This window comes from Anoplolepis gracilipes, chromosome 11, assembly GCF_047496725.1.
Source record: "Anoplolepis gracilipes chromosome 11, ASM4749672v1, whole genome shotgun sequence".
In the NCBI taxonomy this organism is placed as follows: Eukaryota; Metazoa; Arthropoda; class Insecta; order Hymenoptera; family Formicidae; genus Anoplolepis; species Anoplolepis gracilipes.
This window is the reverse complement of record NC_132980.1, coordinates 10,719,811-10,734,578: the sequence shown is the minus strand read 5'-3', so window position 1 is coordinate 10,734,578 and position 14,768 is coordinate 10,719,811. Positions and strand designations below refer to the sequence as shown.

Sequence of the window (14,768 nt, the reverse complement as noted above, 5' to 3'; positions counted from 1 at the left end):
AGTACGCATTTACAGAAAAAACTTAATTGATTTAAACACAAACACACTGTGCACATGTTGTCCGAAGGTATTAGGCAATCGTAATAATTGTTGCAAAAAAGGCTAAGCAATCTCACGCTTTTTTAAAAAAGATATTTATTGAGTACACAGCTTTTGCAGTGGTTGTCATTCGTTGCTTCTAATAGAACAACACACATTGTCATATTTTACATGCAAAACCAATAATGGTGCTTCTTAATTTTTTTCAGACATATTATTTATGTTTGTTTAAGAAATATAAATTACTTTATTGTACGTTATTGATATTTATATATTAATTTTCAATTATTTAAAAAGTCCAATGATTACGTTGTGAAGTAAATGTCCCGGAATTTTGACGTATATTCCTGCACATCGGAAGTTCATGAACAAGATTTTTATAATATTTCTAACTAACTCTTGACGCAGCATGATTTCAGAATCATATATTCAAAGCAAAATCGAAGGCATAATAATTAAGAAAATTTTATGCGAGATGAAGCGTTCAGACATTTATATTCAATAATAAAACAATTAGGTAGTAATATTAAAACATTTTAATTATTTCCGAGACATTTGATACTAAATTGGATTTTCAGAAATTTTGTATAAAAACCGAAAAAATAATTTCCGCAGGGGAATCTGCAAGACGCATCGTTATCACTTACTTGAACAAGTTCGCCGCATGATTTATTTCCGCGAGAGAATAAATCGAGGCTTCTACTGCGACCGTAGAAACTCCGAAATCTTTAATTAAACGAGTAGACGGCTTTAAATTGTTGATTCGGAAATTTGCATTTCGCGCCGCGCGACGCGAAACATTCTCCTCGTATCTCGAGGGGGTGAACACCCTCGTCGGAACCCACGAGGAAAAGTGACGAGGGAAAGACCGAGGGAACAAGATGCCGCGCGATCAGCATCGGTGGAGGATATCGATCACGAAACATTTGCATGGAAATTTCTCACGGGGTGGCAAAAACGCGCGCGACCGGAAACCAAGATTCGGTTTACACTTCTAAGATTTCATTCGACGAAAGATCTATTTCTCACTCAAGCGCCGATTAAATGGATAACAGATAAGCATTATCTTTCTTATCTCATTCGGAGATATTTGAATGTAATTAAATAGAGAACCTCTCCCCAACTATCATTTGATTCAAAATTTATACAAATTAATTATTGTTATTGTTATTAATTATATTAACCATTATTACTAAAAATGCTCAAATTCGTTTTATCTTGGACTATCCGATCAAAAAAAAAATGCAATCTGCTTTTGGAAAATTTATCGGAAGATCGATTTTGTGAAGTCGGCTAATTAGTCGAATGGCGCCAAACGGACAAAAAAATTAATTAAGTCCCATTGAAAAGCGCGGCGAGACAAAGACGAATCTCTAATCTGACAAACGTTCCTTTGACAGATTCTTTTTTCCCTTTTTCGCATTCGTAAATTTAGGGCAGTTAATTAAGGTGAAACCGGGTGAAACTCTTGGCACAGAGTATTCAGTATCTCACCATGAGTTTGTACTCGCAAAGCTTACGATCTGAGGTGAAGCAAAATTAACTCTTAATCTTTCTCATTAATGCGAGAGAGGAGAAAAGGAAAAACTTCAATAGAAGAATCGAGAGAAATTCTAGTTTCCAGTATTTTCAGTTAATCAGTTTTTCGTTAGAAATTGAATTAATTAAATCAAATATGTAACTTGGGCCGTAGCATTAAATTCTGACATAGATTCAATTCTTTTGTCGCCTGGACCGAACAAGCGCGAGTCAATAATAATTAAGCTAGGATCCAATTATCTTTTACAGCCCGATGAGCTATAAAACGACAGAGTCGGACGTGGCGCAGGCGAGACGTATTGTTTCGACGACGAATTAACTATCTTAAATCGCTCTCTTACGCACTTACGTCACCCTCAATTCACTACTTGGCCAGACACACGCACGCGCACGAATAACGCGCGTCTTGTCACGCTGCGCCACGTTGATTGTGAGACTCTTTGCTGGCAATGCTATGAATAACCCGAGAGAATCAGGTCACGTTCAATGTTTTTTTTTTTTTTTTTTTTTTTTTTTTACGTTCCTTTTGTAAGAGAGTGTTACACGCGAACGACGTTTGCGCAACGCTGGAAGAGCGTACGAAAATATATCTAAAGTGTTTTTCCTTGCTACTTTTTCGAATTAATTCTACTTTCCAGTTCTTCTCTTTCACAGCTAAGATGATATACGGAACGTTTTGAATAAACCAAAGAGACGATTCAACAGAGATATCACGAATCATATAAAAAACCATTCATTGATTTTTGTCTCGCATAAATTTTTAACGCGTACTCTCTACTGGATTATACAAAATATATGTTATATAAAATATCCATTTCATAATTATTTTTCTTGAATTATATCGCATTCGTATAACGTTATTTCGAGTTGAGCAGCTGCAGATTTATGAATGGAGGAAAGTTGGGTATAATAGGATAGCAGATAATATGGGATACTTCCGTACCTTACCTTTCTGACTATACCTAAGTTGCTTCCATCTGTGACTTTTGCGGCACTTTCATGAAACTGTAGAGACACTACACAGTTGGCAACTTTATTGTTCCTCCCGTAGTAAATCATTTTTCTCTTCGATTTTATATCTATATCATTTGCTATTTTAATCTTTATTCTTTAGTCTTCTTCCATTAATTAAATAATCATAATACAGTTCAATGAAAATAATTTATTTATTATGAAAAGAAATAACTATTTTCCGCAATTCTTTTGAATTTGTCATGATTTCTTATTTAATGGAATAGTGAAATTTAATATGGATAGAAATTCTAATATAAATTAAATACGAATCTTGTACGAAGCAGGTGCATATAATTCTTAAATAATTAAAAAAGATTTAAATAAAATAAAAAATAATTAAATATTACTAACACAGTATGTGTGTAATAAAATAATATTTAATGGTTTTATATGTATATACAAAATATTATATTATATTATTAATTATTATATTGATACCACATTATTTATTTATTCATTTATGTAATCGTAATATTAAAAATAATATTTCTTAAATTATACGTACTATCTCGTATATGTACTTTTATTATAAATCAATCTAAAACAATGATAATATTTTCGCAACAAATACAAATACTTCAATCGCAATCGTATATTTCATATCAACGAATGATTTCTCGCTTCGACCGGAGGCGCACGTGTAAACGCCGAAACCCTTTATTAACGACTTTGATTACAGGATTACGTGCGCGGGCTGCGCGCGTATACATAAAAAATCCGGGTATTTAAAATCCCGGCGGCACATCTGCGTCCCTTCCACGCTATTTCGTCACGCACGAAATGAACGCGCATAGGTACACTTCCTTTCTCTCTCTCTCTCTCTTTCTCTCCGTCTTACTTTCAGACTCGTTGCTTTCCTTTGTTCCCGCAGCGCACAAAGTGACCAGAGAGAAAAGGAACACGAATATATACACGAGCCACGTCGCAGATGTATTGAGCGCGCGCCCGCCCGCCCTGTGTGCACCGAGTCTAATTTTAAGCCACGACCGTAACCTGTTCGCTTACGATCTCCTTTATTTCTCTTTTTCGTTGCGCAAGCTTCGGGCAAAAAAATATTGTCTGCACGCGGAACGCTACGGCGAGAAGAAAAACTGTGTTCCTACGTCTCGTTCGCGCTGCTCACCGCGAACAGCGACGTCTTTCTGTTCACGGAATAACGTGTACCGTTAAATTGGAGAGACCGAGCCGCGCACGAAGGCTCGTCGTGAGAAAACCAAGATAAAGGGAAGCGGAATTTCAAAATTGTTAAATTAACGTCAAACGTAAAGAACGCATATTTAACATATAATAAATAATATAGGGTAAATTAGGGTATAATGGCCATAGTAATTTTTTCAATAATCGCTACATAGTGCGCTTTTTTAGTCATTATCAAAGATAATCGATATTTATATTTAGTTTATGTGCATACATTATTCGAAATAACCATATTGCGAATCTTACATCATATTTTTACTTTTGACTACCCGCAAAGTTTTTCACTTGTCCACTAAAAACTGTTATAATGTCGAATAAATGACAGTTCAGCTATCGTAATCGACGTTAGACATATTGTAAAGATATATAAATTATTATACGACCTGTAATTTTTATTTTCGTTTTCACTAGTTTTTTATAAATATTATGATCATCTTTTCCTTAAAAGTTGGAAAAGATGGCCAATGCTTACGTTGTACTATTTTGATAATATAAAATTTCTATGAAATATTTTCCTTTTAATTTCAATAATATTACGTAATTTAAGCTTCAGGAAAGATGATATGTCAAACGCTATTAAAAAATAACGAAAATAAAAGTATATTTTTTGCATTTTAAGAAACTATGGCCATTTTACCCGAGTTTACCTTATATATGTTACATAATGCATATTAATTATATATTATTTATTTTATTTATTTAGTTCAATTTTGTCTCTCGCGACTCGATCGGTGCGCAAAAAAACCGCAGGTCAACAATTTACGATCGAGAGTTACGATAGCCTGAATTTAAACGTGATACTCGATGCGAACGAATGACGCATATAGTGCGAAAACAGTTTATTTACAAGCACCTTTGCGAATAATATCACGCACTCCGTCCTCCGACATCATCGCGTTACATCCGCCATACGTGACGGCGCAGTGGCGGCTCGTATCCGAGCGAAAGGTGTTGATTCACGTCGTCATTACGAATCACTGAGATAATTGCCTTATGTAATACGAAGCAAGCTCATCGAGGCTTGTATCGAAACCAATCCATCGAGAACCTGTCGCGGAAGAGCGTTCACTTTTCGTTCTCTTCTTTCTCTCTTTCTCTCTTTCGGATCGTAATCAACGAAAACAGCTGCGTTTTTCCGAATAAACGCGTTGAATTTCGACGTACATCTCGCGGAATTATCTTTCTCGATATACCAAATTACCAAAATTAAACTGTTCACGATTTGTGGAATGCAAAAGTCAACAATGTTTTTGTGTCGCGTAAAAGCAAATCCAAATTTGCTAGAATGACTATTGTTACGAGAGAAGAGTAATAAATAGAAAAAATTTGATTAGCCAGAAAGAATTGAGTGCAAAAAATGTATATTGTTTCAGTTTTAAAAACTGCACACAAAATCACTAAAAATTCAATGTGCAATTTTTCTTATTATTACTTGTCTTATTATATTTTTTAAAGATATATTAAAATATTATTTTTCAAAATATGCATTGACATATGTTATTCAATATATTACAATTAAAAATTGTAAAAACTTTTCAAATAATTCAATTATTTCATTCGTATCTAGAATAATTTTGTTTCAAAATCTACAATGAATTTTATCATTTGTCATGTTTCAGAATGCTATTATTCTTCAAATATTTATTGTAGTATAAACTTAAATATTTTTTTATGCACCGTGTGTATGTATAAAATGTGTAAAATGTCAAAATTGACATAAAATAACGATAATCTGCGCCATACAATGTATAATATATTATATTATATTATATTCATCTGTAAATAGAGGCAGTTATATAAAACAACACGTAAAGAGCAGCGTTTACGTTTCGAGATCCATATCGGAACGCGTACGATATTGGCTTCGTACTAAAGCTCGCGTCGTAAACGAGACTAGTTTTATATATATATAAAACGTCTGAAACGTCGCACGTCGCACGTCGCGAGCAAACTTGTTCGGTATTTTACAGCGTCTGCGAGGAAAATAATATATTGGATAACAATCACTGACAACATGCGCTTCTGCGTTTCGACTTATAGTAGTTTTAGAGAGCAAACCACGTCCAAAAGTTCGGATAATCGAAACGCGTCTTTGAAGTCTCGACATTTCCGTCGTATTGGCGTCGTATACATTTGACGTTAAAATTAATTACCTGATACTCTTTATTTCGAGAAATGACATCATCGAATAATCTTACGTGTATAAACTGACGTAAGGTCCGACTGCAAACTTTTACGGGACGGTGATGTTAAGAATTGCATGGAAATTGGATGGCTCGCGTTCGATGCCGGAAGCGAGACGAAAATCGGCTTCGAATTCGGCGAATATGTCGACCTGTGCGAAGCTAACGTTAAGAGACGAACGCGCTGCGCCATTTCGCGCGTCACGCGATCGAAGAGTTTTGCTCGCCGCTCGGCTTCGGCTTCGGCTTCGGCTTCGGCTCCGGCTCCGGCTCGTCTCTGCGTAGGAAGCGCGCGATTCACCGTCGGCGCGATTTCTTTTCGTACGTATAAAGTATAAACATACCGCTGTCCGATCGCGTTTCGACATCGAACGGCTACGTTCATATCGACTAGGGAACGCAGAGAGCGGTCGTATGTTTTTTTTTTTTTTTTTAGAGTTAAAACGCGTTCTCTCGCGCGTCGACGCTGGTTATCGAGCGGGCCCGAAAGTACGCCGTAGTACTTTCGTGCACAGACGAGGACGACGCCTCGCGTCCTCGTCGTGTATCTTCCCCCTCCTTCTTTCGTCGTCTTACCTTTTTTAGCGCGAAAGTCGCGTCTCGCGCCTGGATGTTTCAAGGGGACGATGATGACGATGATGACAACGACGACGACGGTGACAGTAGCAGCAGGAACGGCGGCAGCGATGCGGTAATCCAATATGGCAGCTTACACACATGTCAAAACAAACGCACCGAGAACGAGCGCGCGATCGGGACGGATTCTCGGAATCGTCCTTCCCGGTTTTTCCGCAACGTCGCCGGCACGTGCCGACGCGACGCGTCGACGGGCGTCACGGGATCACACTGTCGTTGAGCGTCGATACGACTACGCGAATACAAAGCGACAAAGGCCGAAGGGAGAAAAAGGGAGAGTAAAGTTACTCCCGAGCACGACGCGATACGCACACTGCGAGCGCCCGCCACCGACTGGCAGCGAGAGCGAGACGTGCGACGGCCAGGCGGCAGGCGGGCAGGCGGGCAGGCGGGCAGGCGGGCAGGCGGGCAGGCGGGCGACGCAGGGACTAGGAGTGGGGGAAGCCGGCGAGACTTCAGTGACGCTCAACCGACACCGGCCGCTCCTCTCGACGCCCTTCACTCTCGTTTGAATCATTTTACGTATTTATATTGTATTTCACCGTGTTATACCTCTCTTTCTTTTTATATATTGTTTTTTCAGGTTCATTCTGTGTTTGATTCTTTAACATATGACCGACCGCACTACATTGATCGCGCACAATATATTTTATAAGTAAAATAATATTTAAAATATATTTTATATTTAACATTTATTATTTCAGATATCATAGTATATTTTTTTTTAAACTCTCATCACATAGACTACTTCTTAGTAATTCTTATTTATTTATTGTATGATTTTAATGATTTACTAATTTAATATTTACCGACTTAATATTATTAATTTTTATGTATAGATAGTTATAAATACTTGATTCATATATAAATATATGTATGTATACCATTATATATCAAATTTTTATATAAATAAAATTTTAATCACAGATAAATCATAATTAATGTTAAAAAGAGAGAATGCGGGGATTCCTGTGATTAGCAAGACTTTATTATTCCATTTGTTATTTATCCAACTATTCTAAAATAATACTTAAACAGAGGCACACACACAATCTTCAAAATCATTAATAATCTAAAACTTCGTTTATTTCTTTGTCTGCATATTTATTAAATTTTCATGATATCCATTACTAATAACAAATTTATAGCACTCCAACTTTTATGATATCTCTATTGCGACGTGATAATTTATTGCACGATGAAAATCAATTCTGGGAACGAAGCAGCACGACGATTAAAGTGTTAACTATGAAGTTGCGGCTGGGTTACTCTCAAACTTGCCGAAACTCAATAAAATAATTACGCCTAATATAATACGCAAGTAACAGCAAGGTACAAGAAGCTACTGGCGGTTGTAGGAAAACCGGGCAAAACCGTGAACATTAGCCAAAAGGCAACTACTAGAACAAGACTTGCAGACAAAAAGCCTTGCAAATCAGTTGCAAATCTTAATAGATGTGTGTCTTTGAGAAAAGGAAATGTGGTTTTATTTTTAATATAACGATTGTTAAATATTTTGATTTTTCTCGTATTAGGCAGATAAAAGAATTTCATATTCAATTCTATAAATATTTATTAATTGTAAGTCACATACATTGTACTTGTTGAAATGTTTACTCTTGTAGATTACATAATATTTTTCGCTTATTTAAATTGAAAAAGAGATTTTCTTGTAATTAAAAATGGCAATTTTTTTAAATGGTAAGTGTAACTCTCAAGTTGTACGAAATTAAATTTCGAAAGTTTGGCAATCTGTAATATTAAGAGAATATATCGCGTTTCTCTTTCCTAATGTACAATAATATTGACGTCTGTAAAGTTATTAATTCAAATTATTAGCACACTCCAATAATACTTGTCACTTGTTGAACACACATCGAGGCGTTAATTTCCGTGTAAAATGAGGAAAGAGCAATTAGCCGTGCGATCGAGGGTCGCGACAATCCGGCGACACTCGCAGCTTCGCACAATGTGCGCCACACATCGATTCGTCCTCAAACAGGATCCCGTTTGCCAGGGATGCGTGTGCATACGTATCCCCTTTCCTCTATCTCTCTCTCTCTCTCTCTTTTTGTCTCTATCTCGCAAACGAGCAATTTAACAGTTCCGGAGCCGTTGCTCGTTTCCCGCCTTTAGACGACACGTCTCGGTGCGCACAGGAAAATCGATGCGACACCGAAATTCGAGGCGGGTTTTACGATCGCGTTTTGACGACTGGTCCGGGTCACATCGAGCCAGATGTGCGTGCGTGATATTTCGCGTACGCGTCGCGGAATTATTGTGCGGGAACACGTGGCCGCTTCGTTTCGCCAAATGCAATAACAAACGAACGATCGTGCCGTCGACTCGACGAGGTGCGAACGCCGAAATTACCGTTTTATTTATGTGCGCCAATTATTTGCCGTTCTTACATTTTCCGACCAAAGGGTTTCGAATATTTCGCAAGATTAATTTCGAATTTTGTGCTCTCTCAAATGGAACCAAATGTATTATCCCAGGTAGAACAGAAAGTCACAATAATGTCAAAATACGTCAAAATGACAAAAAGTGAGTTTTTGTACTCATATTCTCGTCATTTTGACGTCATTTGACGTTACTTTGATATTATCGTGACTTTCTGTTTTACTTGGGATCACTGAAAAAAATAGTGAACAGTCACTAAAAATCCCAATTACAAATATATAAAATAAAAATCAGTAAAACTTTACTCAAAGAATCAGTTAGCGATGGTGACTGTTTCAATCAATGGTAAGAATAAAATAAATATTTTCACTACACAGATCAGGAAATACTTTGATCTTCAATGACATTTACACCGTTGACAGTTTCACTGATCAACTTAAGAAAATAAGTTTCAAATTTTTATTCCATTATTTGCAAAATTTAGAGCATCAAACGTGACAAATAGAACGTATCAGTGTTCTGTAACGTACGCGACGAAATTCCACGAGCACGCTTCACTTTTTCCGATACCGAATTTCTCGAATGCGCGATGCTGCCGGATATGACATTGCACTTCGATACATGTCATGTGAAATTTCGTTCTTGTATCTCGATCGTGTGTCATATCTTGCATAAAGTACGAAGAAAGAGAGAGAGAGAGAGAGAGAGAGAGAGAGAGAGAGAGAGAGAGAGGGGGGTATTATATTTTACTCATATTTCGCTTAGAGCTTAAAGAATCATATGCAAAGCATACTTTCCATTATGTAAATAATTACAAATATATGCATTACGTTGGCATTTTTATGAGTACCACTCTATTTCGTACGAGCGTTAATAAACTCGACAGCAGTAACGGCGATGGTCTTTATTAATAATGTATATGTATATGTATTTTGATCTCTACCAGAATATTATGTTGCATTAAATGCATATTAAATGTATGTGTCATGTTCTAATTTGATATGATTTGAAATATAAATGATAATATTTCTTTACACAAAAAACCTTGTAGTACGACGAGAGTATAATTAATGATTTCTTTTTTAACGAGTTGATAGCAAAACTGAATGTAAACTCTATGTAAAGCGAAAAGAGTAATTGGCAAGAAAACGGAAACAATTAAAGACTGAAGAATGTTAAAAGGATTCAAGCCTCCTCTCATGTTGTTGGTACAGCGACAGAAGTCAAGAGAGATCAATGTAGTCAAGAGATGATAAATCGCTACTGTCTCGTTATCCCGCGAGTGGAATTCATAGGACTTACAGACCAGACTAATCGCGAGACGTTTTCTACGAGAGAATCTTTTTTCTTTTATATATACAAGAACGAAAGACTTAAGAGCCGTCTTATATGTGGAATGCGAACTCGACGATTCAATATTCGGTAATTGTTATTCTCAAACAAAATATTCATAAAAAGAGAATGATTAAAATTTATATTTATTTCTATTAAATTATATAAAATATATATAATCTAACTATATGTTTTTTAAATTAAAAAAAATATATATATATATTAATCAAGCCAATCCTTTTACAAAAATAATATGATTATTTACCGGTTATTTTGCCTCCACTTATTCTTCTTTCTGCGGATCTTCTTATATAATAAGAAATAAAGCGTTTTGCACTAAGCTAATCTTTCAAAAGTAGTAGTCTTAATTGATATTTCTCGTAGCAAAGAAATTGAATTATCCAACAATACTCCGTAACCGCGGCCAAGGCATCAATTAGCGTGTGTTATTGCAACATTTCACTAACAAGGTATGGAAGGCCTTCATTATTGTAATAACAATCGTGAGCAATTGAGCATGAAGCGATTTTATTAGTATATTCTTTATATATATTCGTGTATTTTTTTTCATCGTCGTTGTCCGAAATATTTACATATCGTAAGAATTTACATACCTAAGAAAAAGTTGCATGAAACTTCTTATAAAAAAGAAGTTTGTTTGTTAAATTCTCTCGGCACGATATGAATCGTCAAACTCGACCTACCGAAAATTGACAATTAACTTCCCTGGATTAATCATTTTCGAAAGATGATTCAAAATATTGTCGAATTTTTCGCACGTTATTCGTCCCACTGTTTAAAATTTAAAAAAATATGTGATATAGGATACAATTAAGCAGATTACGTCGCATAAAACATGATTTATTATTTTGAAAGATACTGATTAAAAGCACTGGTTTGTCAAAGCAAAATTATCTCTGCGGCCTTAAAAATATTCAGTTTTTTAAATATTTATACTTATATTTCTTTTTGTAAATAAACAAAGTAAAGCAAGAAGAGTTATATTTATTTGAATATCTAAAAAATTATTAATTTCGAGGAGCTTTTTTTGGGATTAAAAAAAATTCTTTATTCAATTTCACACAACTCTAACAGAATTTTAATTCAAAAATTAATTGCAAAAATATTGAATGCTACTAATGAATAAATTAATTATCGAATTTTTAACAAAATACTCTGAAATGCCTTCTTCACCAATTAATTTCGTCCATCGCAATCAGTAATCTCACATCTTGAATAAAGGAATTCTCCATCGTTGGAGAACACAACGACAAGGGAAACTCGTTGTCGTGGAACTCCCGCTATTGGACGATGGTTCAGAGGAGCGTGTCGCGTTGGCAAAACAGAAAGGTGCAAAAAGAAAGAAAAAGAGAGAGAGAAAGAAAAAACGAACGCATTGTGTCGCACACGTACAGCAGCGCAGTGTCGTAAATTCATTTCGTCACCAAAGTCGATCTTTTTTTTTCTCGTCGCTGCTGCTAAGTCAGTGTAATTAGAGTACAGCGATGCGCGAAGAATTCCAGACTGGCGGAATGCTTAGAAAGTGTGGGAATCGTCTGGTATTATCAATGCGTACGTGTTTACAAATGAACATACACGTCCATCGCGTGTTGCAATTAACGATCGGCGCGATATACGGAGATAAAAGTGTCGAATTGCAATATTCGGATATCTCGGTAACAAACAAGAGATTTTAGCTATGAGAGAGATTTCTCATGCTCGACAAGTTAAATGTGTGAACATTTCAGAGCACGGCGCAAATTTAGTTTCTAAGGAAGCGACGTCTTATTTACTTTAGTCCGGATATATTTGACTTACGGGGCATCACGTCCATTATCTGCCTCGCATTTCCAAGATGCACCATCGACACTTTAAACATTTCACGATTAAGTACTTGTTTGAACTAAAACAAAGCGCCAAGTTCGCGTTAAGTAGTCACGTTCATTTTATTTCAGAACATAATGTACGTATGATTCTCACGTATAATATTCGCGACCTGAATTATGAACGATGAAAATTCGATAACTTCTGAGCAAGCGCGAATTTTCTTGAGAGAAAAATTTTTTCACGAAATAAACTTTAAAGAGCGAAGAGATGATTGAGATATGAGAAATATAAATGACGAAGAATTTAATTGCAGCGAAAGTTTTTCAACACTCTCGTTAGTGATTCTCATGATATAATTACATCCTACTATAGACGATGAATTCTTTCAATTTCTCAATATCATTAAATATCGTCTTTCGCCTCTAGTATTTTGCGACATTATTTTTTCAAGGCTCAAGGTATTATGCGCTTAGAAAATAAATAATCATTAATATTTTTCAAATGTAATAATAATTTATGATTTTTACGTAAACATTTATTTTCTAGATTAATATTTGGAGAGTAATAAATTTTTTTTCTGTAATATATTTCACAGAAATGACAGTTGGATGAATAACGAGTGAGCGTTGTCGCTGACATTGTTATTTCAAAATAATCTACTCGTTTTGTGAAAATTTCGTGTATTTTAATTACAACATATAAAGATAATAAAAATTAAAAGGATGAAAAAAATTTATTTTTTATGTAACGCATTTTTATTACGAGAATTCAACTCATTCCTGTCAGATTGTTTCGACGTTGCTGCACGACGTGACTTGCGCAAAATGTGAAAAATTGCTGGCACATTCGTTTCAGTCAGATTTTATGCATATGTCTCCCTTTTCTTTTTATCATCTCTCTTCCCTTCTCTCTGGCATTACATACTGAAAATTTACGATTGACAATCCATCGAGCCTTACCGATAAGTAACTGAATTAATGATCGCTATACACAATATATTCTATACACAAGGATTTGCAAAACAAAAATAGTGATATTTTGACAGATAGCGGACGTTTGTTCTAAAGCAAAAAAATTTGTGTTTTGCGTTGCTAAAACTCTTTAATTTGCATTGTGTTCGCTCTACACTCCACTAAACCATTGTTCAACCGCGACAATGAGAGCACTTGAAAGAAATCTAGCGGGAAAAAAGAGAGAAAGCAGAAATATCAATCGACTAAAGGCATAAAATTAAAAGTACATTAAATTGTAAAGAAAAGAACAATTCTGACAAATATTCCATTTTATCTTTTTTTTTTTTTTTGTTTGCATAAGGCAGTGTATTTTTTTTTTTTTTAACTGCTTTAATGACACATGTGTACAATTCGCCTTTTGTTGCATTTAGTCGAAAGGACAATTTCCAGCCGTAAGGCGGTCAAAACCACAAGCCACAAGTGTATGGCTTACCGACGGTCACCAGAGAGGGTGAGTGGGTTCCCGGCTTTTAAACGGCGATATTAGTTAAGTTTTGAAGCAAGTCTAGAGCTGGCGCTCGCTATTCCGAGCTGAGCGATGCGGCTGTGCGATTCTCGTCGAGAGAGAAAGTGAGTGCGCTTTAATACGCGCCATTTATATTCGCTCGCAAAATGGACCGCCGTGACATCGTCGCCCCATCACTTGTCGCGCGCATCCGCGTTTTCGCAATTTCTCCGTCTCTATCTTCGAGGCGAAGCTGCTGCCCGGAATCGCCCGGGACGCGAGAAAAAAGACTGACAATTTTCGCGTTACAACGCGGCGACGATCATTCATCATTGTGATGCGGTCGCGTTGTCATCTCGTAAAGCGCAACGATGACTAATGTGAAGCTATTGCGATTCAAGACAAGATGTCTATTGCCAAAGGTTATCGACAATTGCGTAATGATTAATTCTCCACGCAATATCTCCCTTCTCTCTCTCGTAACGCGTCTGTAAGTTTTTCAGTAGCCGCAGACATACGACACGTCGCGAGATTTGAGAAAAAAGGAAAAAAATTGTTTAATAAAACTTTCAAAGACCCCTCTCTCTCTCTCTCTCTCTCTCTCTCTCTCTCTCTCTCTCTCTCTTTCTCTCTCTCTTTCTCTCGAGGGAAAGATAATCTCATCTAGGAGGGTTAATACAACACTTTGTCGAGCTACGATTATGCAAGATGCTTAAACTCAGATGCGAAAAGCAACTGGGGGACGGTGCCCGTTAGTTTCAAGATAGAAACCGAGAGAGAGAGAGAGAGAGAGAGAGAGAGAGAGAGAGAGAGAGAGAGAGAAGGAGAGATAGATCTAGCAATGGAATTCAAGCCATTACGAACAACTGGGGCTCTTGCATTTGACAGTGACGCGTAATTATGAAGCATCGTCTAAACAGCTCGGGCAACTTGTCACCGAACGAAATTAATTACTTTCTCTTTCTCTCTCTCTCTCTCTCTCTCTCTCTCTTGTTCTTTCGACAATAAAACATTGCAGATTTATACGAGCAAAGTTACTGTTTTACGACAGACATCTGTTGCTAATCCGAAAACGGCGCATTGTATTCCATTGCTAATCGCGGATGAGAGTAATGACAAAAAGGAAAAACGAGATCGTCA

General features: G+C 36.3%; 1 protein-coding gene across 5 annotated transcripts in view; it reads right to left on the bottom strand.

Annotated features, from left to right (window-relative positions):
- The window catches only part of LOC140670910 (uncharacterized), a 199,299-nt gene that overhangs the window by 143,997 nt on the left and 40,534 nt on the right, over positions 1–14,768 (bottom strand). For 2 of the 5 annotated variants that reach the window (XM_072901760.1, XM_072901765.1), the window contains exon 1: positions 6,549–6,952. The exons of the other annotated variants lie outside the window; for them this stretch is intronic. The gene's annotated coding sequence lies outside the window, so the exon portion shown is untranslated. Of the gene's footprint in view, positions 1–6,548; positions 6,953–14,768 lie in introns of those variants that run through there. 5 annotated transcript variants of the gene reach the window in all.